This window comes from Bos taurus, chromosome 18 (genome assembly GCF_002263795.3).
Source record: "Bos taurus isolate L1 Dominette 01449 registration number 42190680 breed Hereford chromosome 18, ARS-UCD2.0, whole genome shotgun sequence".
NCBI classification, from domain to species: Eukaryota; Metazoa; Chordata; class Mammalia; order Artiodactyla; family Bovidae; genus Bos; species Bos taurus.
Window position 1 is genome coordinate 14,094,227 of NC_037345.1, and position 22,008 is coordinate 14,116,234.

At 57.4% G+C, this 22,008-nt stretch overlaps 1 protein-coding gene across 4 annotated transcripts in view; it reads right to left on the minus strand.

Annotated features, from left to right (window-relative positions):
- Positions 1–22,008, minus strand: part of CBFA2T3 (CBFA2/RUNX1 partner transcriptional co-repressor 3) — a 78,035-nt gene that overhangs the window by 44,572 nt on the left and 11,455 nt on the right. The window contains exon 1 of one of the 4 annotated variants that reach the window (XM_005218776.5): positions 7,362–7,762. The exons of 2 other annotated variants lie outside the window; for them this stretch is intronic. The gene's annotated coding sequence lies outside the window, so the exon portion shown is untranslated. Of the gene's footprint in view, positions 1–7,361; positions 7,763–22,008 lie in introns of those variants that run through there. One more of the 4 variants, XM_005218773.5, reaches the window with a different exon arrangement.

The window sequence follows — 22,008 nt, forward strand, 5'->3', positions numbered from 1 at the left end:
AGTGACAGGCTTCCTGGGATAGTTGTGCAGATGGTGTTGACAAGTGTTCTGGGACAGTCCATGCAGGTGGTGGTGACAAGTGCCCTGGGACAACCTTGTCTGTGTATAGTAACAGGTGGCCAGGGGAAGTCCTTGTCTGTGTGTAGTGACAGGTGGCCAGGGACAGTCCTCATCTGTGTGCAGAGACAGGTGACCAGGAACAGTCCTTGTCTGTGTGCAGAGACAGGTGGCCAGGAACAGTCCTCGTCTGTGTGCAGAGACAGGTGACCAGGGATAGTCCTCGTCTGTGTGTAGTGACAGGTGGCCAGGGACAGTCCTTGTCTGTGTGTAGAGACAGGTGGCCAGGGACAGTCCTTGTCTGTGTGTAGAGACAGGTGGCCAGGGACAGTCCTCATCTGTGTGTAGTGACAGGTGGCTGGGACAGTCCTTGTCTGTGTGTAGTGACAGGTGATCAGGGACAGTCCTTGTCCGTGTGTAGTGACAGGTGACCAGGGACAGTCCTTGTCTGTGTGTAGTGACAGGTGATCAGGGACAGTCCTTGTCTGTGTGTAGAGACAGGTGGCCAAGGACAGTCCTTGTTTGTGTGTAGAGACAGGTGACCAGGGACAGTCCTTGTCTGTGTGTAGAGACAGGTGACCAGGGACAGTCCTTGTCTGTGTGTAGTGACAGGCATTCAGGGATAGTCTTTGTCTATGTATGCGTGAGCTGGGTCACCCTTCACAAGTGCTCACAGGGTCACCGTGAAGCTGGGCTGGGACGCGTAGGTGGGATCTGGTACAACACGCACTGCTGCAGCCGTCAGAGTGTAGACATCTAGACGGGTCACATGGCTCCTCTATGAGTGTCCTGGGCAGCTGCCCTAGGGACAGTCAGGGAGATCACACATCCTCCTTCTGCCTGGTTTTCACAGCCTTGCACACATACTTACCTGCCCCGTGTACACCCCCTCACGTGCACACTCACACACAGGGCTCCCATAGAAGGTGATATCCACTGTGGTCCCTGGAGTGAGCTGCTCCCCTCCTCCCAGGGACCTCCCTGCAGTTGCCCTGCCCCCTCTCTGCCACCAAGCAGAGGGAAAGGCAGGGCACTGGGAAGAACAGCTTTTCATGATTAAGCGCCCTTGCTTCAGACCATTCTACCAACACCCAGACCTTTGGACACAGTGGGGGGCTTCTCCACCTGTCCTGGGGGCTCAGGCTCAGTCTTCAGAGCTGGGGGCGCCTGCTTCTCCTAGACATGGCCTTGCCCTCCGAGCTACCTGTGTCTGGATGTCGCCTTCCTGGCCCTGTCCCCCTTCACCTGTCCCCCAGAACCATCTTCTCAAAATGCAAACCTGATTAGCTCCCACCACTCAGCTCCACTTAGGGGCCTTCCCTGGGCCCTGGAGACTCCAGGGACGAAGGCCAGAGTCCTGTCCAGGTCCATCAGCCCCACAGTCCTCCGGTTTGGTCCCGGCCCCTCCTCTTTGTGGTTGGTCACCTCTACACAGTCGTCCCCAACTACACGTCTCAGAGCCGCACACCTGCACCACCAGGGCCACCACAGCGCCCCTCAGCAGAGCCGCCATTGGGGAACTCCCTGTGTCCTCACCCTGCTCTGTCTGACACAGTAGTCACCAGCTAACCAACAAGACTGTTCGGAACTCAGACTCAAAGCAAATGTAAACACATGTGGAATTTCAAAGAGTTTTTTTAAAAAGATCTCAATACTTTAAAAAAAATCAACTACATGCTGAGATAACAACATTTTGGAGACACCAGGTTAAATAACACATATCACTAGAATCATGTGGGTTTCCTTCTTTTCTCCTTTTTCTCCACGTGGCCACAACCCTAAGTGGCACATGTCTGCTCTGCATGGGCACGGCTCACCAGGCCATGTAGGCTGATGCATCCCGGGAGAAGCTGCCCTTCAGAGCATCTCCTGTGGTCACAGTCTTGAGGGTCCCAGGGTGCACATGGCAAGTCCCACCCAGTAATAGCTACTCGGATCACAAGCCAAGCAAACAAGCTGCAAACTGCTGAAAGCCTCTGAACGGTTCAAGATGACACCGTGTGTAAAGAGTCTGTCTCAGAGCACGGGGACTCCCTGTCTACACACAGTTGGACTCCAGGGAGCTATCTGGGCAAAGACCACATGGGGGGACAAGACCAGCGGTCAGTGGGCCATATGGAGAGGGTCTCAGACCCCCAACCTGAGCCTTCACAAGTGGGGATCTGCCGTGGGTAAGAGTAATACCTGCAGGGCTGCCCGGTCCAGTTCGGGCTCCCAGGGGCGTGGCAGACGGGGTCACTGCAGGGCAGTGTCGTCCTGTCCCCTGCCTGGAGACAGGCGCCTGGTGGGGTAAGGCAGTGCTCTTCGTGGGAGTGAAAGGGACCGCATGCCCTTCGCTCTCCTCCGATGTTCTCCACGCGGCAGAAGGGCCTCTCTTGCACAGCCAGGCATGCAAGTGTCAGCACACGAACCGCTGCCCTTCCCACCACCCTGCACACAGCCAGCTTGGATGCGGAATGCTGCCCTCCAGCCCACTCTGACTCCTCAGAGGCAGGGAGGTGGGGAGGAAAGCCCCTGGTTCACTCCGCTCACGAGTCTGGCAGGGCTGGGTGAGGCTGGGGAAGCCCAAGGCCCCCAGAAGAAGTCACAACAGCCACCTGGGGACTCAGGTATAGGGAGAAGACAGAGGTTCCCGAGTCAGAATCCCACCTCTGCCACCAAGTAGCCGTGGGATGCGGTTTCCCACTGGGAGGGGCGGAGTGGAGCATGGTCCCTGGGGACACTCAGGTCCTGTGCTCTGAGCTGTGTCCCCAGCATGGGGATGGGGTCAGCAGGCACAGGGGTCTGGGCTCCACTGAGGACACAGCCTGTCTCTCTGGACCTGGGGCAGGAGGACACGGGGGTAGGCTGGAATCAGAGCAACAGGGTGTGACATGGAGCTGCCCGACACTCACACCCACCAGTGAAACCCAGGATGCACTGAGTGTCCCCCAGAGAAGGCCTGTGACAACCACATCTAGAGCCACCCGTCAGTCAGATACACAGGACCATCCACCCTCCTCACAACCCCAAGAGGGAGGAGCCAGTGAGACTGTGTTTAGCATCGAAATAGATTCAGAGAGGGTGAGTGGTGTGCTGAGGGTCACACAGCCACCACCAGGAGGGGAATCAGGCTTCAAATCCCAGTAGCTCATAGAAGCCAGGTGGTGTCCCTCCCCCTCCCCCTGCCCACAGCCTGGATACACAGGGCAGAAGCTCCCCAAACTGCATGCGAGCTACAGCCTCCTCTGGTCCTGAACACCCCCACTTCTCCAGCCTCTCAATATGCTCCCCGCCCGCCTGTCAGAGGGGCCACTGCAGCCGGAAGCCTCTCCTTTCCTCCCTGGCTTCACTCTGGATTTTCTGGGTCCTCCCGGGTCGGGACCACCAGGTGAACACTTCCTGTGGGCCCCACGCATGGCCTGGGGCCTTCAGGTGCATAGGGAGCTCCACAGCCCTGCCCTGGCAGCTGTGACTCCTGCCCTACCCCCGCTGTGGACTTTTCTCTGCCCAAGTAAACAGAAGGCACCCAGGGCCGGACATCCTCCCAAACCTCCTCCCGCCACGTCCACCATGCTCCAGCCTCAGGGGCAGTGGGGGGTCTGAGAACCCAGGCCCTGGGGAGGATAGGCGCATCCGTGGACAGGGAGTGGGATGGACAGCGGTGGCTGGGAGCCTGTGGGTGGACAGTCGATCAGGGCTGCGGACGCCCCGGCCCCAGGAGGCGGCTTTCTTATCACAGCCAAATGCATCTTTGCTTTCCTTCCTGCCGACATCTGGCCCCCGGCGCGTCCCCGGTTACAGCGAGCAGAAGTCCCAACGTCTGTTTTATTGCCAAAGGTCATCGGAGGCCCCACTCAGCCATCAGCCCGTGCCCCGTGCGTGCTGTGAACTCAGAAGCAAGAACTGGGAACCCACGACTCACTTTCCTTGTCCCGAGTTTCCATCCTGAGCACCAGGCCTCTGCCTAGGTCTTTCCACTGAGGCTACAAGGGTGACACCAGCCCAGAGTTTGCTTCCAGAAACCAAGCTCTTGCTGCCATTGTGGTCCTGGAACAGGGCCAGGCTGCCTTCTGAACACAGCAGACAGCTCCAGGGGTCTGTCCACCCCCTGTGCCATGGGAGCAGCACCCACCTCTCGTGAGCCTCTCCTGGCCTCAGTGTTCCCATGTGGAGAATGGGACGGCAAGGGTGCCCACCTTCAGAGTTGTCCTGAGGTCAAATGAGGGGCAAAGCCTGCAGCCAGCCTGGGAGCTGTTGTTGGGGCTGCGTGACAATGACTCTGCCCCCTGCCTGGGTGACCCTGTGTCCAGTGACACAGCCATGAGTGACAAGCGCCTTCCAGGTCAGTCCTGTCCAGTAAGTCTGATCGTGGCCACATTCCTGCATTTACCAGTTTCAGAGTTCAGGATCCTCCTCCACCTCCCACCCCAACGCCTCCAGGTCTGGGAAGTGACACTAGCTGCCCAACAGACTGTTATGCCTGGATACCCTGCTGAAACAGCCAGACAATGGCCAATGCCGACGAGAGGTCCTTGAAAGGACACCAACCCCCTAAGCTCCTACACTGGGTGGTGGGAAGGGGAGGGGGCTGGCCTCAGGCCTCTGCAACCCAAACAAGGCAGAAGGTGTTCATCCTCCTGGCCCTGATCCCCGTGGTCCCTAGCCCCAGGGAGTACCCTAGGTGTCAGTTACTGTGCCCACGTGCCAGAGTCTGTGTCCAGGTGACAGTGCTGACATCTGGGGCACTAACCCCTTGTCAGTGCCCAGCAGGCGTGGGAGGAATCCTTACAGGCAGGCAGGGGGCCAGGCCCACAGGCACGGATGCCAGGAGGCTGCTGTCTGGAGGGAGCACCGGGGCTCCTCTCGTGGGATCAACAGCCTGCACCTCCCTGGGCATCTGTGAAACAGGGAAGTCCCCCCATGGGCTGTCCTGCAGACTCGGGGTGGTGAGTTCAAGCGCAGAGCCTGGCTAGACAATGCCCCGGGGTGACTTCTGCTGCTGGGGGCTGGAGAGGAACCATGCGCCTGAGAGCCACGCCACAGGCAAGATGGAGCTGCCCCATGGAAGCGCCTGTTCCCTCCTCAGAACAGCACTCATTTAGCACCTACTGTGTGCGAGCTCTCCAGCACACCCGTTTTGGATTCTGAGCACACACGTGTCTGCACACACACACACACACACACACACACACACACACACACACTGATTGGTGAAGAAATTCAGAAGAGCTGAATTCAACCACCATCCCGCAGGCCCGGGAGGAATCAGCCAACCCAAACACAACTGGACAGAGGAGGGAGGCCGCCGAGAGTGCCAGGGCACTTCCAGGTAGTAGGGAAATGCCTCCTTGGATGCCAGCGGCCCTCCTTGACTGCCCAGGAACCAGTAGCGCTCAGAGCCAGCCCCCTCTGCCCCTAGGGCAGCCTCACGGGCTTGGATCCTGCGGATTACTGACCCAGCCTGCCGGCGTCTCCAGATCCTTGCGTAGGAAGGAAAATTAATTTCTTCCAGTCATGCAGAAATGAAAATATGTGCAGCCAAATCAGAGAGATTTCCTGGAGGTGGTAACTCAGTTACGTGGATCACCTGGTGACAGAGGGAGGGCTGGCAGGTGGCCTGGGCACCCCCAGGGGGTCCCAGAGGAGGACCTCCGCCCCGCATCCGCCAGCTCGCTGGCCTGGGGGGGAGGTGCCCTGGGTGGGCCTGTGAGAAATGTCCCCTCCCCCAGTCACACACAGATCGAGGCAGCTCGAGAGAGAGCCAGATTCTGCCAGAAAACTGGTCCTAATGTGACATTCCCTCCCACCCAAGTCCGCCTAGCTCTCGGGAGCCCCGAGTGCCACATCTGTTCCTGCACTCAGCACCCCTCCCCTCCTTGTCCCTCGCACGTACGAGGGTGGCTCAGCCACACAGCCCCACGCAGCCCGGCTCTTTACGGACCGGGCTGTTGGCTGCACAGAGCAGAACTCTCTGCCTCCTGGGGGTCTCCAAGCAGAGGACAGAGGTGGGGGTTGGGTGACACACAAGACCCTCCTGTCCATCACAGTGCCAGCTCTCTGTGGATGTGCCCTGCCCCAGAAAGGATGCCCCCAGGGCCCCAGCCTGAAGAAGTTTCTCAAACCTTGTGACAACTTGGGAGAGCAACGCAGGAACCCAAAACAGCTGCCCATCCTCTGCCCCTGGCCAACCCCTGTCCTTTGAGGGCGGCCGCCCTGGGAACCTCCTGTTTCTGGGTCCAGGGAGGAAACACACGCCCAGTTAGACATAATGATTTGGCATCCTGGCTGCCGGTCAAAGTGGGGGCCTGACCGTTGCTCAGATCACCCCAGACAGAAGCACAAGATCTCTGTTCTCAAAGGAAATATTTTTCTCCCCGGCCTCTAGAACAGGCCAGAGGTCAGCCAGCCTCAGCTCCGATGTTGGGGAATACAGTTATCCTGGAGGGGAGGTCGGGGGGTCTGGCATTCCTCTGAGCACACACACAGTTTGCGGGGGGCCGGAAGGAGGGACAGCCTGAGGCTGTGTGTTCAGAGCCGGCGGCTCAGAGTGTGGCTTGCCACCAGCCCTGCTGCCTTCTGCTCCACGTAAGCCCGTCTAGGGCTGAATTTCCAGCCATCTGTCCCTCCACGTCGGCTCACACCTCCCTCCCCGCCGTTCCCACAGCCTGGCTCTGGGCCTGCCCAACATGCAGATGGACGGTTCCCAAAGCCTGTGAGTGGGACCGCTGCCACCGGGCTTTGCCCGAGGCCCGGGAGCTGACAGGATCCAGGGGCTGTTATTTAAGATCTTCTCCCCACCCTGGGAGCCGGGGCAGGACATCCCCTAGGGCAGTCTTCACCCCCAAAAATGTTCAATGCCTCTGCGCTGGGCGGCATGTCCAGGGACCAAAACAAGAAGGGGAGGGGCTAGAGGGAGCTCTGGCCCGCCTCCCCAGCCAGGCCACAGGCACGTCCATCTCTTCTAGGGTCACCTCCTGTACCCCCCGACTGGTCCCCTGACACCTGGCCCAGGCCCTCTTTGTCAGGAAGCGCAGGCAAAGCAGGGGAACCTTCAAGACTCCCCACCTTCCACGCGCAGGTCCCACCTTAGGTCTGACCACACCCCCAGCAGGTCAAGCTCCGGCTCACCTGGGGGGTGGTCAGTGGGCGGGCGCTGAGTGGGCTGGCCCCACCCCGCTGTGGGCTCCAACTTTGCAAAGTGGGGAGGGGGTCCCCGGGAGGCCTATGCACTCTGTGCAGCTTCAAGGAGACCCCGGGACAGCAGCCACGGATGGAGTCGAGTGACAGCGGCGGCAGCGCGGACGGACGGAGGAGGCACTTACGGTCCAGAGGTCTGGTAGACCGGAGGCGATTGCACTCTCGCGACCCGGTTCTTGTAGTGGCTTTTCCTTCGAACTCGGTCCCTGCCTCCGTAACTTGGGGGCAATCCGCGCGCTGTCTTCTGGCGCCGACCGCACTCAGGCGCGAGGCGGGGCCGCGGCGCGCGGGGCGGCCGCTCGGGCCATCCCCAGGCGGGTCTCCGGCCGCTCGCTCCGCCCGCCGGCCGCCCGCGCGGGAACAAAGCGCGCACGCCGCCCCGGGCGGTCTCCGGCCTCCGCTGCCCGCTCCGGGTCCAGCCGCCGTGCCTTTGGCTCGAGGGCGCCGGCTCCGGCTGCCGCGCGCTCGCCCGAGCGTCTCACGGGGCTCCGCGGCCCCCGCCCCGCGCGCCCCGCCTCCGCCTCCTGTCCCCCGCCGCCGCCGCTGCGCCACCTGCCTCCCGCCCGGCGCCCATCGCGCTCAGCTCCGCCCCGGGGCGCCGGGCTCCGTGCGGGGCCGGCGCGGGAGAGTGGCTCCGCCCGCCGCCGCCCCAGCCACTCGGGCGGTCGCGGACCCCGGGGCGCGCCCTGAGAACTCAGCCGAAGGCGCGGGCCAGCCGCGGGGGCCGGAGGCTCTAGGGCGCAGCCGGCGGCCAGCAGCTCCGGTGCGAGTGTGAGGGCCGCGCGGGCGGGTGTGAGTCGGGAGAGCGCGGGTGCGCGGGGTGCCGGGGTGGGCGCGCTGTGCTGTGTGGAGAGAGACGCGCGCCGCTCGGTGGGGAGGGATGCCCGTGAAGGGAGCGTGGGGGCCGCGGAGCCGGGAGCGCAGAGGGTGCGGGAAAGCGCGGTGGCGTGCTGGGACGCACGGGCGCCGGGGCGGGGGGTGGGTGTTAGTGTGGGTGCCGTGGGCGGGGAGCGCGGGGTGCCGTGAGGAAAGCCGTGAGGGTGCCTTGCAGGGAGCGCGGGAGGCGCGCCGGCGGGCCCCTCGCCCGTGCCCACCCCCGCCGGCTCTTCAAGCCGCGCCCTGGGCGGCCGGGTGGGGGCCCGGAGCAGAGCGCGCCGCCGCGCACACCCACCTCGGAGCAGTCGGCGGCGCCCGCCTCGCAGTTTTACGGCCGCGGCGTCTGGAGTCCGGGAGGGAGGAGAGCAGCAGGCGCCCCTCCTCCGGCCGCCGCACCCCCTCCACCCCCGCAGCGTGGGCCGAGCCGGGGCCGCCTCCGCGCGCTGCCGGCAGGGGGCGTCCTCCCGCCGCGCCCTGTTCTCAGTGCCTGTGGCCTCGGGCCCATGCTGACCCAGTTACCCGCAGGAGTGCGGGGACACTGGACCCGGGCCCACAGCCTCTGGCCCGGGGCGTTTGCATGTGCTCTGCGTTATCTGCATCCCATTCGCTTAATTTCAGTCTGCAGGACTTCCCCAGCCGCTGCCCTGGCCTCTGTGCGCCCCCTTCTCTCTGCCTTGCAGCCCTCACCGTACCTCATCCCCCGCACCTGTTTGCCTCTTTCCCTAAAGTGCTTTGCAGTATATCTGATGCATCTACCCGGTTAGTACATTTTGGTTAAATCGGTGCCACTCCCCCTTTTCGCCTTCCCCAACCCACACAGACTGTTTCCTCGAGACAAGCTGGGGGTCCCAGGGTCGGGTCTTAGGAGACAGAGGGTCCAGACCTCGGAACAGCAGAGCCCTGATCTACATCTCATTTGGCATAAATCTGCATGTGAAAGTCCAAGGTCCCCAATTCCCAAGTTCAAAAATACAGCAGTATACCAAAAAACACCTTTCTCTTTGAATGAGCCCCACCCCCACCCCCACTCCCGTCACTGGGGCGAGTTGGGCAAAGGAAGCCAGTGGAAACACAATGCAAGGCTCTGGGCAGGGGGTCATCCCTGCCTCACCCTCGTGGCCACTCCCAGGGGCACTGGACAGAGTCTCTGGGTGTGTGGCCCCTGCCAGTCCCTGACCTCCTGCGTCTCTATCCTTGTGGAAATAAGAGAAGTGTGGTGAAGGATTACTTGGAACACAAGTTTCTGGCATCTCCCTTCCCCTGACTTTCCGAATGTGATCAGGTGTGGACCCCTCCTGTCCCAGGGGAGAGCAGACGGTCCTGAACTTGTGTGTGGAGATGACAAATAGATTTAAGAGATTAGATCTGGTAGACAGAATGCCTGAAGAACTATGGACGGAGGTTCATAACACTGTACAGGAGGCAGTGACCAAAACCATCCCCCAAAAAATGAAATGCAAGAAGGCAAAGTAGTTGTCTGAGGAGGCCTTACAAATAGATGAGGAAAGAAGAGAAGGGAAAGGCAAAGGAGAAAGGGATGCAGAGTTCCAGAGAACAGCAAGGAAAGATAAAGCCTTCTCGAGTGAACAATGCAAAGTAACAGAGGAAAACAATAGAATGGGAAAGACTAGAGATCTCTTCAAGAAGATTGGAGATACCGAGGGAACATTTCATGCAAAGATGGGTCACAGAAGAATGTGGATTTAAAAGTAAGCGTCCCAGACTTTACACACCAGGGTTCATTGATACCAGCTCCCTTACTTCATGGACTCTGAAGCACCACTGATGTTAAGATTCTCCTCATGTCATGCACCACTAAGAAAAGAGAATGCTCTCCTGGTTATAATCCTAAGACGCCTCTAGATTTCAGAGATGTTAGCAAGCCACCAGTGGACCAGGTGGGGCACTGAGCAGCAAGCAGACACCCTGAAGCCCACCTTGGTGCTCCCAACGGGGCAGGGAGGTGGACTGACTGACAAGCACCAAATTCTCACAGAGCATTAGCAGAAGCCGGGCCCAGCCTGGGGCCCGCTGCATCTCATCCCCTGCAAACAGCACATGGTTGTCAGTTCTTTGTGTTAAATTGCCAGTTGCAACGTCACTGATTTAAGCAGGGTATTGAACACCACTGGAGATGTGGCAGATCTCAAAACACCAGGAATAAAACAGCAATCGTCAGCGACCACACGCTCAGGCCCCGAGCCAGCCCAAAGGCTCCTGAGTTCCTGCCTGGGAGGATTGAGGCCTGCGCTGAGTGGTCACAGGGACAGCCAGGCCAGTTTGACCTCGTCAACAGTCATGGTGAGTCATGGCAGGAGCTGTCACACTGAGGAGGGTTTGCTGACGGTGGGCACTGAGCTGAGTACTTAACTCTCCCTCAGCTATCAGGCAGATGCTCCTGGAGCCCCCATATTACAGGTGGAGGGACAGAGGCTCCGAGCGGCTGCATGGGGGGAAGCTGAATGCTTTACAGCCTCTACCCTTTGGGCTCCCTGTTGCCTCCCCTGGGCTGGTTTCTCAGGCTGGAAGTGGCCTCAGCACAACCCCTGGGTCTTTGGCAAAGCTGAAGTCCCACCATGCCAGTTCAACCTGGGCGTCCAGCCACTGCAGACCACTTGTCTGTAAAAATAATTCTGGGACTTCCCTGGTAGTCCAGTGGGTAAAACTCCACACTCCCAATGCAGAGGGCCCATGTTCCATCCCTGGTCAGGGAACTAGATCCCACATGCTGCAGCTAAAATCCTGAATGCCACAAGGAAGATAGAAGATCCCATGTGTGGCAACCGAGACCCCGCGCAGCCAGATAAATACATATTAGAAGAAGACAAAGTAATTCTGAGTGATGACGGACTTCCTCAAATACATTTCTGTTGTACGTAGAAATCTTCATCAGGAGTTTAAATAGTTGCCAAGAGGATAAAATCTGCCGCACCGTTAAGCACGGATATTTCAAAATAAAAGAGAATATGCTGGTCTAGTAGTGATAGCCTTTTGATAGCCATCCTTGTCCATTTAAAAATCCACAAACTAAATCTTCTTTAACATCTGAATTTTCACCAACTTCCAAGCTGACACAATGAGCTTTTTAGATACAATATCAAAAGCATGATCCAGGAAAGAAAAATTGGGTCAGTTGGACTTCATTAAAATTTAAAACTTCTGTGAAAGATACTATTAGAATGAAAAGACAAGCCACAGAATGGGAGAAGATATTTGCAAGACACACACCGGATAAAGAACTGTTTTCCAAAATGTATAAAGCCTCTGCTTCTCTGACACCTGACTTCACATAGCCCCTTCCCCCTCACTGTGTGTTTCCATTCTGCCCAACAGAATTTTGCCCTAGTTTCAGTTTGAAATTATTTAGATTCCTGTATCACACAAAACGATGTAAAGACATCGGGATCTCAAGATTTAAACATTCTCTTGTGTTCAAGTTTGTCTTCTAGATTGGGTTATTGTTTTAATTACAAGTGGTATGTAGCTGATACAAATAATGTGAATTTATTACACATTTTGAGAATTATTAAACATAAAAGGTAATTTTTTAATTAGAAATTCCTAATAAATGGGCAGGTTTTTTGGAGTAGTTTGTGTATCCACCCATACATATTCCTTATTTCCAAGAAAAGAAGGAGTACAACACAAATCCCATTCCTATACGGATTTTTACCGTGCAACTGTAAGAAGTCCCAGTTACACAAGTAAACAGATCAGCAGAGGATGAGATGGTTAGATAGCATCATTGACACAGCGGACATGAATCCAAGCAAACTCTGGGAGATGGTGAAGGACAGGGAAGCCTGGCGTGCTGCAGTCCATGGGGAGCAGAGTCAGACACGACTGAGCCACTGAACAACAATGAAAGGTTCGTGTGCTCTCGTGACACCACCGTGGCCTCCTTCCATTAGTTTTCTGCCCCGGACCTCAGGGTGACCAGTCACAAGAATGATTTTTAAGGACTGTCAGCTGACAAATTCATGGGCCTCTGTCAATTTTGTGGCAAGGAGTGGAAACGGTCTGAATTGCAAGAAGATATGTTTGCTGCAAGCTGGGAGACAGAGAGGCATCATGGGTAAGCCCAGCAGGGGGTACTGACCTTTTTTGGGGAAGTGAGAGAGGGGTGACTATGCAAAGAAAGCTGGGAAGAGGGGCTGCACCAGGGCCCAGGTGGGCAGCGTCCTGCCCTGGCCATCAACTGAGCTGGTGTGGGCACCAGATTCTGTGGCTTTAAGTCAACCACAAAGGCAGGGAAAGAGCCTAAACAGAAAGAGTCTTAGGCTCCAGCAGGAAGCTGCCTGGACCCGGGGGCATCTCTCGGTTCCCCAACCCACCCGGATCTAGGGGTGGCTCCTCCTGCAGAAGGGGAGGCTCACTTAGAGCGCCAGGCAGACACAGCAGGAGGGCCAAGCAGGAGCGCCGTGGAGGTCATCCTGTGTGCCTGGCATCAGGGCTGCAGAGTGCAGCTGTGCAGGGTCCCAGCAGACAGGCAGGGAAGGCAGGTGAGGCTGTATTAGGGGGCAGAGGTGCCTGACTTCACGACCCCAAAGACAGCTCTGCCTATCACCAAGGGGCTCTGTCAACCACATCTGAAACACCTTCTTGGGGTGTCCATGGAGAACACTGCCTGCCTGGGCCTTTGGCCCACCACCCCACTGTCTCTCACCTCCTCTTCCACCTTCCAGGCACAGCACCAACTCCCCCGCCCCCGCTTTAGGTCTCCATCCTGACATGCCCACGATCCCTCCAGGACTCCAGGATACCACCCAGCACTGGACCCTGCCCAGCCAGCCCCAGCCTTTCTGCAGGTTCAGAAAGAAGCTCATTCTTGGCTCAGATGTGAGTCTATGACGCACTCCAGTCAATGGGATGTGCAGAGAAGGGGTTCTGGGGACTGTCCTGGCTCTCACGTGCCAAGAGGAAGCTGCTGTGTCCTTGCTCCAGGCACTGCTGTGTCTGGAGGGGGCCTGTGGCCAGCACCGAGGGTGATGCTGATGCAGGAGTGGGGCAGACAGATGGAGGGGATGGGGCCCGTCAGAGCATTGTTCACCTGCTGAATCAACCTGCAACCTGTTTTGTCCCTGAAACCCACCCTTGTTCTGGAACTCTAGTGCAATAATACACTTCCTATTGTTTAAGCTGGTTTTACTGAGTCTGCTTCTTGCAATGAAACGCACCTGACTTTATGCCTTACTTTTTAGGCAGTCTTGATCTCAGCCATCTGAGGGCTGCTTTGGCTTATTAAGTATCACCCTTGATGCAGAGGGTCTGAAATTTAATGTACATTAGGATCACCTGGAGTGACTGTGAAAACGCAGTCTCCTGGGATGGGGACCTGAGAGGCATCAAAAGACTCCCCTCAGTGGTTGCGATAAGTCACATTCTAACCCAATATTTTAAAATATTAGAAATAATGACAAAATCCATGTGAGCAAAGTATCAAAACTTTAAATAAAGATGAGATCACCATTACTCATGTCTCCCTTTGGGTCAGGCTCCAGAGCCCCCATGGCTGGCTCCTTCCCCAAGGTGGGATTAGAAGGGCGGGGCATTAATCAATTACCAACCCACCATTCCCACCATGTGATGCTGGGGGGCTGGGGGTGGGCTAAGGCCACACTGTGGGAAACAGGACCCCAAAGCAGTCTCAAGTCATGCACAGGCAGGCTTCCCATGGATCAGGCCTTCCCTTTAGGTGGAGTCAGCTTGGCAGGTGGGCTGTCTAAACCAACTCCTCCCTGGATTCTGGGAATGAGAGACAGGCTTTGGGAAATGGGGCACTGTCTTATTTGGTTCCCCCAGAGGGTGTCTGGTCAAGGCCAGGAGGCAGGGCAGGGGAGTGGGAGGGAGGGAACCAGCAGCAGTCCACCCAGGGTCAAAGAGGTGGGAGGACACAGATTTATGCAGCAGCTCCTGCCCCTTCTTGCGGGGTTGTTCCAGGGACCCTCACCCCGCCTGCGTCCTCCCTGGCAGGCTCAGAGGGAACACAGATGAGGGTGGTGAAAGCTGATGGTCGCAAGCAAGTTGGTATGCGCAGAAGCGGGGGATAAGGCGATGTGGGCGTGGCTGGGAGTGGGCGGGGCCGAGCAGGGACTGACGACGTGGGCGGGGCGCAAGGACAGCTGCCTGCTGAGCAGAGAGGCTGGATGGACCCCTACCAGGCTGGATGGACTCCATACTCTTCCATGGGTCTCCCTTCACTTGGCCCAGAGCTCCTCAGAGTCCTGGAGTCCTGGGAGATGCCTCTGGGGACTCGCAAGCACTGACTCCAGGTCACTGTTTTTATCTACATCAACCTTTGTCAGAAATCAGGATGGTGGCCACCTTGTGAGAATTGGGAAGACATGTTCTCCAGGCAAAGCCATTAATTATTCTGTGTGCAGAGCCAGGCAGCTAAATCCCCAGTTCCTGGCTGGGCCAAGTGCAGCCTGGGCTAGGTGGCCCCAGAGGCACTCTCTCATGGCGGGGGAGAAGCCACCTGGTGTCCCACCTGTGCAGGGCAGTACTGGGCGCTTCAAAAGCGCTTTCATCCAAACCCTGGAACAACCCCCGTGGCAGCTTTCTGCAGAGGAGGAGACCCAGGGAGGCTGAGAACCCACAAAGGTGGTGGTGGGGCTGGGGTAGAGTGGTCCTCCCAACTCCAGCCTAGGCCCCTCTTTGCTGCACTGCCCTACCTTGCTCACTTCTGCCCTGTTATCTGGCTGGTCACACCCTGCCACCTCCTGGCCTGCCCATCTAGCAGCCTGGCCATGCCATGGGCGACAGCCATAGGAAAGGAGGCTGTAGAAGGGCAGTCCACGGGCCTCCAGATTGTGGGGAGGAACCAAGACAGAGGTGGCTCTTGAGGGCTGGGCACTGAGGGAGGCCCAGGAAGACCCAGATGTGGCTCCTGCCCAGGGGCGCAGCATAGCCACACAGCTGCAAGGCGGGCTCTTGCTGTGGGGGTCAGACCCGGTCACGGCAGCAGTTTGTTTCCTGCACCCGGTTCTCTGAGCGATTCTCGATGAAGTCAGAAAAGGAAGGTTTTCATAGACTTTCTCTGAAGTGCCCCAGACCCCAAGGCTGTAGGAAAACACGGACCCTCACTGGTGACCTCAGGACTGCTGGCTAAAGAGACAGATAAGCTCCCCACCCAGAGAAAGGGCCACATTGAAAAATGAAGGTGTCCAGGGACTCCCCTGTGGTCTAGTGGCTAAGACTCCCTCCTCCCAATGCAGGGGGCCTGGTTCAATCCCTTGTCAGGGAACTTGAACACACATGCCGCTACTAAGACCTGGTGCAGCCAAACAAATAAATTTTAAAAGTATTAAAAAAACATGTTCAGTGTGGGTGAGGGTGCCGGTAAACAGGCCATGTGACATTTCAGCCATAATGACCCAGAGCTGTAAACAGACCCAGCAATCCCTACATGCATATTGGTGTACCAGAGGATATTTCCGCCGTGAATGTCGCAGTGCAACAGTGAAAGTCAGAAGTGGTTACCAAGCCCACCTGAAAGAAGCATACGCACATGTAATAACTTTCTCCACTTTCAGGGTTTTCCTGCTAACCCTCCCCAAGCACTAGATTCCATCGCCCAGGGTCTGACCACAGTAAAACAGGAATAGCCATCAGGTTGCGGGGCATGCACCCTGCACTGGGCGCGCCTGCGTCTCAGCGCCCCTGCTACCCGCTCTCAGGCCTGTGCCCAGGCCCAGCCTCCGTCAGGAGCACCGTGGACCTCCTGTGAACTCGCGAGGCACCTGTCCTTCATTACCGCTTTCAGATGTTTACCTGTGGTTTACCTGTTCCCTGGTCTCTCTCCCCCGGGGCAGGGAGTGTCTGTCTATTCCCCATCAAGTCCCCAGGGCCTCGAAAGGCCCACACCCTCAAAGAGTATTTGTTGAACGACTGCGTGACCTTGTTTAACTTTTATGCCAGTCTCTGAGAGGTTTCATTATTCTCACTTCATCTTCACCTTCCTTTCTCTTATCTGCATGTTTGGATTTATCATTTTATCTTAGCATGTTAAGTCGGGGAAAATAGCAGTTCTGACAGTGCACTTTCAGGGCATGATCAGGATGGCTGCCCCATGCCAGGCCTGTGGCTTCTCAGCTCACCCCTCCACCCCGCTGCTGGCTCTGGTCTTAGGCCCCAGGGCTGCACCCAGCTCAGAAGGCCTGTGGGCAGCACAGACTGGGCCACGAGGAAGGCATGTGACCTGGCCGGGCCAGTCACGATCCTTGTCTGGGATGTTTTGAACTGGACCAGAGAAGGGGACTTTCTCTTTGCTCTGCTCAGGAGGCTCCCTCAGAGCTGCCCAGGGCCATCTGCTCTGAGAGGCAAGAGGGCCTGCCCTGATCGTGTGCTGGCTGGACCAGGGCCCCTGAGGCCAGTTCCACCCCATCCTTCCTGAAGCCTGTTATTGAGCCAACACACCTGGGTCCTGCCTGAGCTCCAGGACGGGGTCTCTGTCACCTGCAAGCCTGGCACCCTTGCTGCACGCCCTGGCTTCCACTGGTCCTGGCCCCTGGCCACGCACACTGGGAGTTGTTTTGGGAGCAGCTGGCGGCAGCCACACTCCGTGCCTGACAGGGTGAGAACAGCCCGCCCACGGCAGCTCCACACCCGGGGCAGGCCCAGCTGGGCCATCTCAAGCCCACACACATCTCCCACTGAAACGGGTGTTTATTACCCCTGGGGCAGGGGCATCCGCAGGCCTTCTCCTGCAGGGGGCCTGGTGCCATCACCCCCGACAGAGACCAAGTCCACCTCCTGCGCGGCCCCTCAGATACCCGCAGCTCCCTCCACGTGGACCCTCTTGCCTGAAGCTTCTCTCTGCCTCAGAATCTGCCGAGAAGCCTTCCCGAGTCAGGGGGATGCCCTGCTGTACCCCCATGACAGTCCCATCGCAGCTGCTCACGTGTTCAAGGAGGCAGGGTGCCCCTCGACTCGTGGCTGTGGCTTCCTGCGCCCGCTTGTCCCAGGGTACGAGTGTGCAGGACCCGCACACGGGCTCTGCCAACACTGCTTTTCTGTGTCGCCCTTGAATGAGCAGCTGACAGAGGACCACCCTCACCCACAGAGAAAACCCTACTGGTTCCCCATTTGTGCCTCAAATATCCCTTGAACAATCCCTCCTTCCCCCAGGGGCACTAACAGAAGATGAGGCAGGAGGCAGGGAGGGTGTGTCTGGAGACGGGGTTCCCCCCGCCGGGTGCCCCAGATCCCCCTTCATCTTCTCTGTCCTTCAGTCTGTCTGGGGATACCCCCCATTGTCCTCGGTTTGTGACCTTCTTGGGGGGGGGCTCCCCATACAGGTGACAGACCTCGGAGCTGATTTCACAGCTCTGATTTCACTGATTTAACAACCATGCCCAGGCCAGGTTGTTGGCCGTTTCTTCCCAGGCCATCTCATTTCTGGGACTGCAGGAGTCTGACGGGGATGTAACCCCCAAAGGCCTTTTCCTGCCAAGAGGCCAGCCCAGCAGGGGTCTGACGGGGAGTGGTGTGTGGCTGACCTTTTCTCCTGCCCATGGGGCTAGTCTGGGAGCAGCTCTGAGGCTGGATGGAGCTGGAGCCAGGTCTGCCCTAGCTCTGCGGGAGAGCTGGGCTTTCTTGACAAAGATGAGGGGACGTTGCCTCCTCCCTGGTCTGCCCTGGGGAAGCCGGAAGACAAAGGTGGCCATGCCTGGTCCCCCAGTCAGCCCCACCCCCTCCTCTTGTGTAAGAGACGAAACCTCAGCTCGCGAAGGGGGCAAACCCATGCCCAGGCCCAGGGACACGCCACTGTCCCCACATTCCCGCGTGGGCCCAGGCCGGCTGGGGATTGATGAGCCCCTGGAGCTAGCGTGTGGGGCGCTGACCAGTGCTCCCCAACCTTCACAGACCTCTCCCCAACCCCAGCCACAGTCTACTTGACACCCCTGCTCAGGATGGGCCAAATTCCAGAGACAGCCCCCCTCCCACCCACACCCTGGAGTCTGGACACAGTTGGGTGTTGGGGGAGGGGAGGATGTGGGCAGGATCTGAATGCAGTGGGCGGAACACAGATGCTCACTGCAGGGCAGGCCGGTCATTTCCCACCCACATGGGGCACTTCACCTGTGACCCCCACGGATTCCTCACACCAGGCCCAGGCAGCAGACCTCACCTGAGCTGAGGCCCAGAGAGGGGCAGCCACTCCCCACCCGAGACACACAGCGTGTAGGCGTGGGCTGGATCTCACCAGGCTGCCACACACTCTGAACAACGGAATAGGATTCTCCGGAAAGAGGAATGATGAGCCCTGAAAGCATCACGCTCAGTGAAGGAGCCAGACACAAAGGCAGCACATCACAGCATCCCATTGATGTGAACCGTCCAGAGCGGGCGGATGGAGAGACAGGAGGAGACAGGGGTGGGTGAGGGTGACTGCTGAGGGGCACAGGGGTTCTTTTAGGGGAGATGAAAATGTTCTAAAATTAGACGGCAGTGACGGTTGCACAGCTCTGTGACCAGACTAAAAGCCACTGCAATTGGGCACCTTGCATGGGTGAACTGTATACTATGTGAGTTATCTCAAGAAAGCTGTTTTTAAATCAAAGCAGACCCAGATTTAAGGCACCTTCTGAACCACAGTCACCCCTGGCTCCCAGGAGAGGGGGCAGGTGAGGGCCGCGGTCCAGCCTCTCTCCACCATGGCGGGTGGGGCAGGCAGCCATGGGTCTGGAGGCTCGGGGAAGGGAGTTCCATGTGGCCGGTCCATGCAGAGAGGCAGGGCCGGGGTGCAGGCGGGTGGGAGGAAGACCTGAAATAGCTCTCAGAACCTGAAACTCCGGGGAGAAGCTGAGGGCAGTGTGGTGGCCGTGAATGGGGAACTGGGCTGCTCCGAGGGAAAGGAGAAGTTCTACTGGGGGGGTGTTGGAACGAAGAGGCAGGGGAGGGTGGCAGAGGTAGACAAGCAAGGATTCTCTCGTGGGAACACTCACATTTCCAGAGCCCCTGGGCACCACTCACTAGTTTGTTTGTGGAAGGACCCGGAGAGAGTAGGGGGGAGTTCCATTCCTCAGATCTGAGACCAGGGTGGGGGCTGGGGGAGAGACCAGTGCAGCCCCAGAGGAGAAGGAGGCCCACCCTTTTCCATCTGTAAAGCGGCAGACTCTGTGCCAGGCCCCAAGGGCACACGGCAGGTGCTGTGAACTCGGACAGGCTGTGAAAGGGTGGAGCCTTGAGTGCGGAGACCGTTTGAAAACTGCAGAGAAGGTGCGAAATGAGAAGTCAAAAAGTCCTGGTTTGGGAAGGCACTTCAGACTGGGGATTGGACCCCTGTCCTGGGCGAAACCAGAAGTCTGCTGCCTGGGGCTTCTGCAGAAGCCTGCTTTTCCTTATATGAAGGGGCTGGTCCAGTTTTGTTCTCTGCATCTTCTCTCTTCCTCTTTCTTCTTGCTTGGAAGGCAGACGTGATGCCTGGAGGTGGTGCAGCCACTTTGCAGCTAGGAAGCCACTAGTAAATGGAGGTGGAATAGAAAGAGCAAAGCAGCCTGTGTCCTGGATGGCCACACCAGCCTCGACCACCTGCTTCTGAGCTTCTGTTACGTGGACAAAGACGAACAAACCCGGTTTCTACTGCTGTTGGGTTTTCTGCTATTTGTAGTTGAATGCAATCCTGTTGGAGACAGGGTTGAAATCCTTCGTGGGGAGGGTTGCCAGATTAATACTCAGTTAAATTTGAATTTTAGATAAGCAGTGAATAGTTATCAGTATAAGTGTCTCCCAGGAATTATTTGGGATATACTTATGTGAAAATATTGTTTATCTGAAATTTGACTTTTCATGGATGAAGTAACGGATCCCAGAGAGCTTTCACATCTTGTCTGAGAGCTTGTCCTGAGCGGTGTGGGGGTGGGGACATAGCTGTATCCTTGTGCTCTGGGGACGCTAGGGCTTCCTAATTCTGTTGTTGTTCAGTCGCTCAGTCCTGTCCAACTCTTTGTGACCCCATGAACTGCAGCACGCCAGGCTTCCCTGTCCCTCACCACCTCCTGGTGTTTGGTCAAGCTCATGTCCATTGAGTCAATGATGCCATCCAACCATCTCGTCCTCTGCCGCCCTCTTCTCCTTTTGCCCTCAATCTTTCCCAGCATCAGAGTCTTTTCTAACGAAGGACTTCCTAAAACCTGCCGTAAAACCATGCACAAAGGAGACTCATTGCCCAGGACAGAGCAATCCAAACCAAGTGTGGTCCGAAGACAAGACTCGAAGAGAAAGCGATGATCGGTGGTGGAAGCCTCTGCCCCAGTTTTACGTGGTCATGACATTTTCATCCCATTTGACTAAAGTGCCAGCTGTGGATGAGGGGACAGTTGTTCCCCATGGACAGTGTGTGACCACTAGTCAGGACTAGCCCTGGGAGCACTCTGCTGTGAGTGATGCCGAGACCTCATCCATGCTCCACAGAAAACTACTGGGATTGATGAGCCAGGCCTGCCCCGAGCTGACAGAGGGGCGCAGGCTCCCAGGTGACCTGCAACCAGGTCAGCCAGGGGACCAAGCTGCCGAAAGTCCACACGCCAGGACTGAAACATGTCCAGGTTCCAGGACCCACCTTTCAGGGATCACACTCACTGGGCCCCACGGAGCATGGTTGCCCTCAGCATGCCCTTTAGCCCTGGGGGCGCCTGGCAGAGCCTGATGTCACAACAGCAGGCAATCTGGTCTGGTCTGTGGCTGGGGTCTTCCCAACTGGCAGGCGTCTAAGATTCTCCAGAGACCTGGCCAAAGGTGTGTGACGGAGGCCTGGGGTCCTTGCCTTCCAGGCCTGTGGTCTGCCCCCTCCTCTCACCTCTCCTCTCCTGAGCCCCTCCTCCAGTGAACAGTGAGTCTCTTTCGCAGGCTGGACCACACCCGAGGCTCTGCCTCAGGGCATAAAGACCCAGCCAGACTCCTCTCCTCCTCACCTTCCTCTGATAGAAACGCCAGTCTCGTGTCCCTGTGTCCAGTCAGGCTTCCACGGTCAGTGGGCATCCCACCACGGGCCTGGATGTCTTTCTGTTGACGCTGATTGGGCCCCAGACGCTACAAGTTGAGAAATGGCAACCCACTCCAGTGTTCTTGCCTGGAGAATCCCAGGGACGGGGAAGCCTGGTGAGCTGCCGTCTATGGGGTCGCACAGAACCGGACACGACTGAAGCGACTCAGCAGCAGCAGCAGCAGCAGGAGAATCCCAGGGACGGGGGAACCTGGTGAGCTGCCGTCTGTGGGGTCGCACAGAGTCGGACATGGCTGAAGTGACTTAGCAGCAGCAGCAGCAGGAAACCGACAAGTTGCAAACCATTTATGCTCACAGTGAAGACTGTGCTTTACCGACTGTGTTTAGGGGTCTCAGGGTGGCATTCTCTCTTCTTGGGATGGAATGTCGCCCACATTCTCCCTTGAGTCACCTTTGCCTCCCAGCTGGCTACCTCAGCAATCACACAAACACAGACACACTCTTCATAGAAGAGTGGTGTTTTTAGCTTTTCAAGAGTTTGCTTTCACCTGCCTTCCAGCTTCCTTCGTTTTCTCCCCATCCACCCACCCGTCTGCCATCCATCCATGTACATCAGCAGTGGAATTCCAAAGTGAGATGAGCTGAGTCATTTAATAACATACTTATTTGAATTAAAGCTAACAAATGTCAGTCTTGTTGTTCAGTTGCTAAGTCGTGTCTGACCCTTTGTGACCCCACGGACTGCAGAACACCAGGCTTCCCTGTCTGGGCCTGGAAAGTTTGGTTTTGGGGCAATGCTTCCACTAATCCAGGTGTAAACCTGCAACTGCAACCTCAGGGTTTCCATGAAAATAAGCCCCGAGCATATGTGCAGCATAAAACATATGACACGCTAGACCACATGACCTGTTAGATGGTAAACACAGTGTTAGATGTTGCAAGCCAGA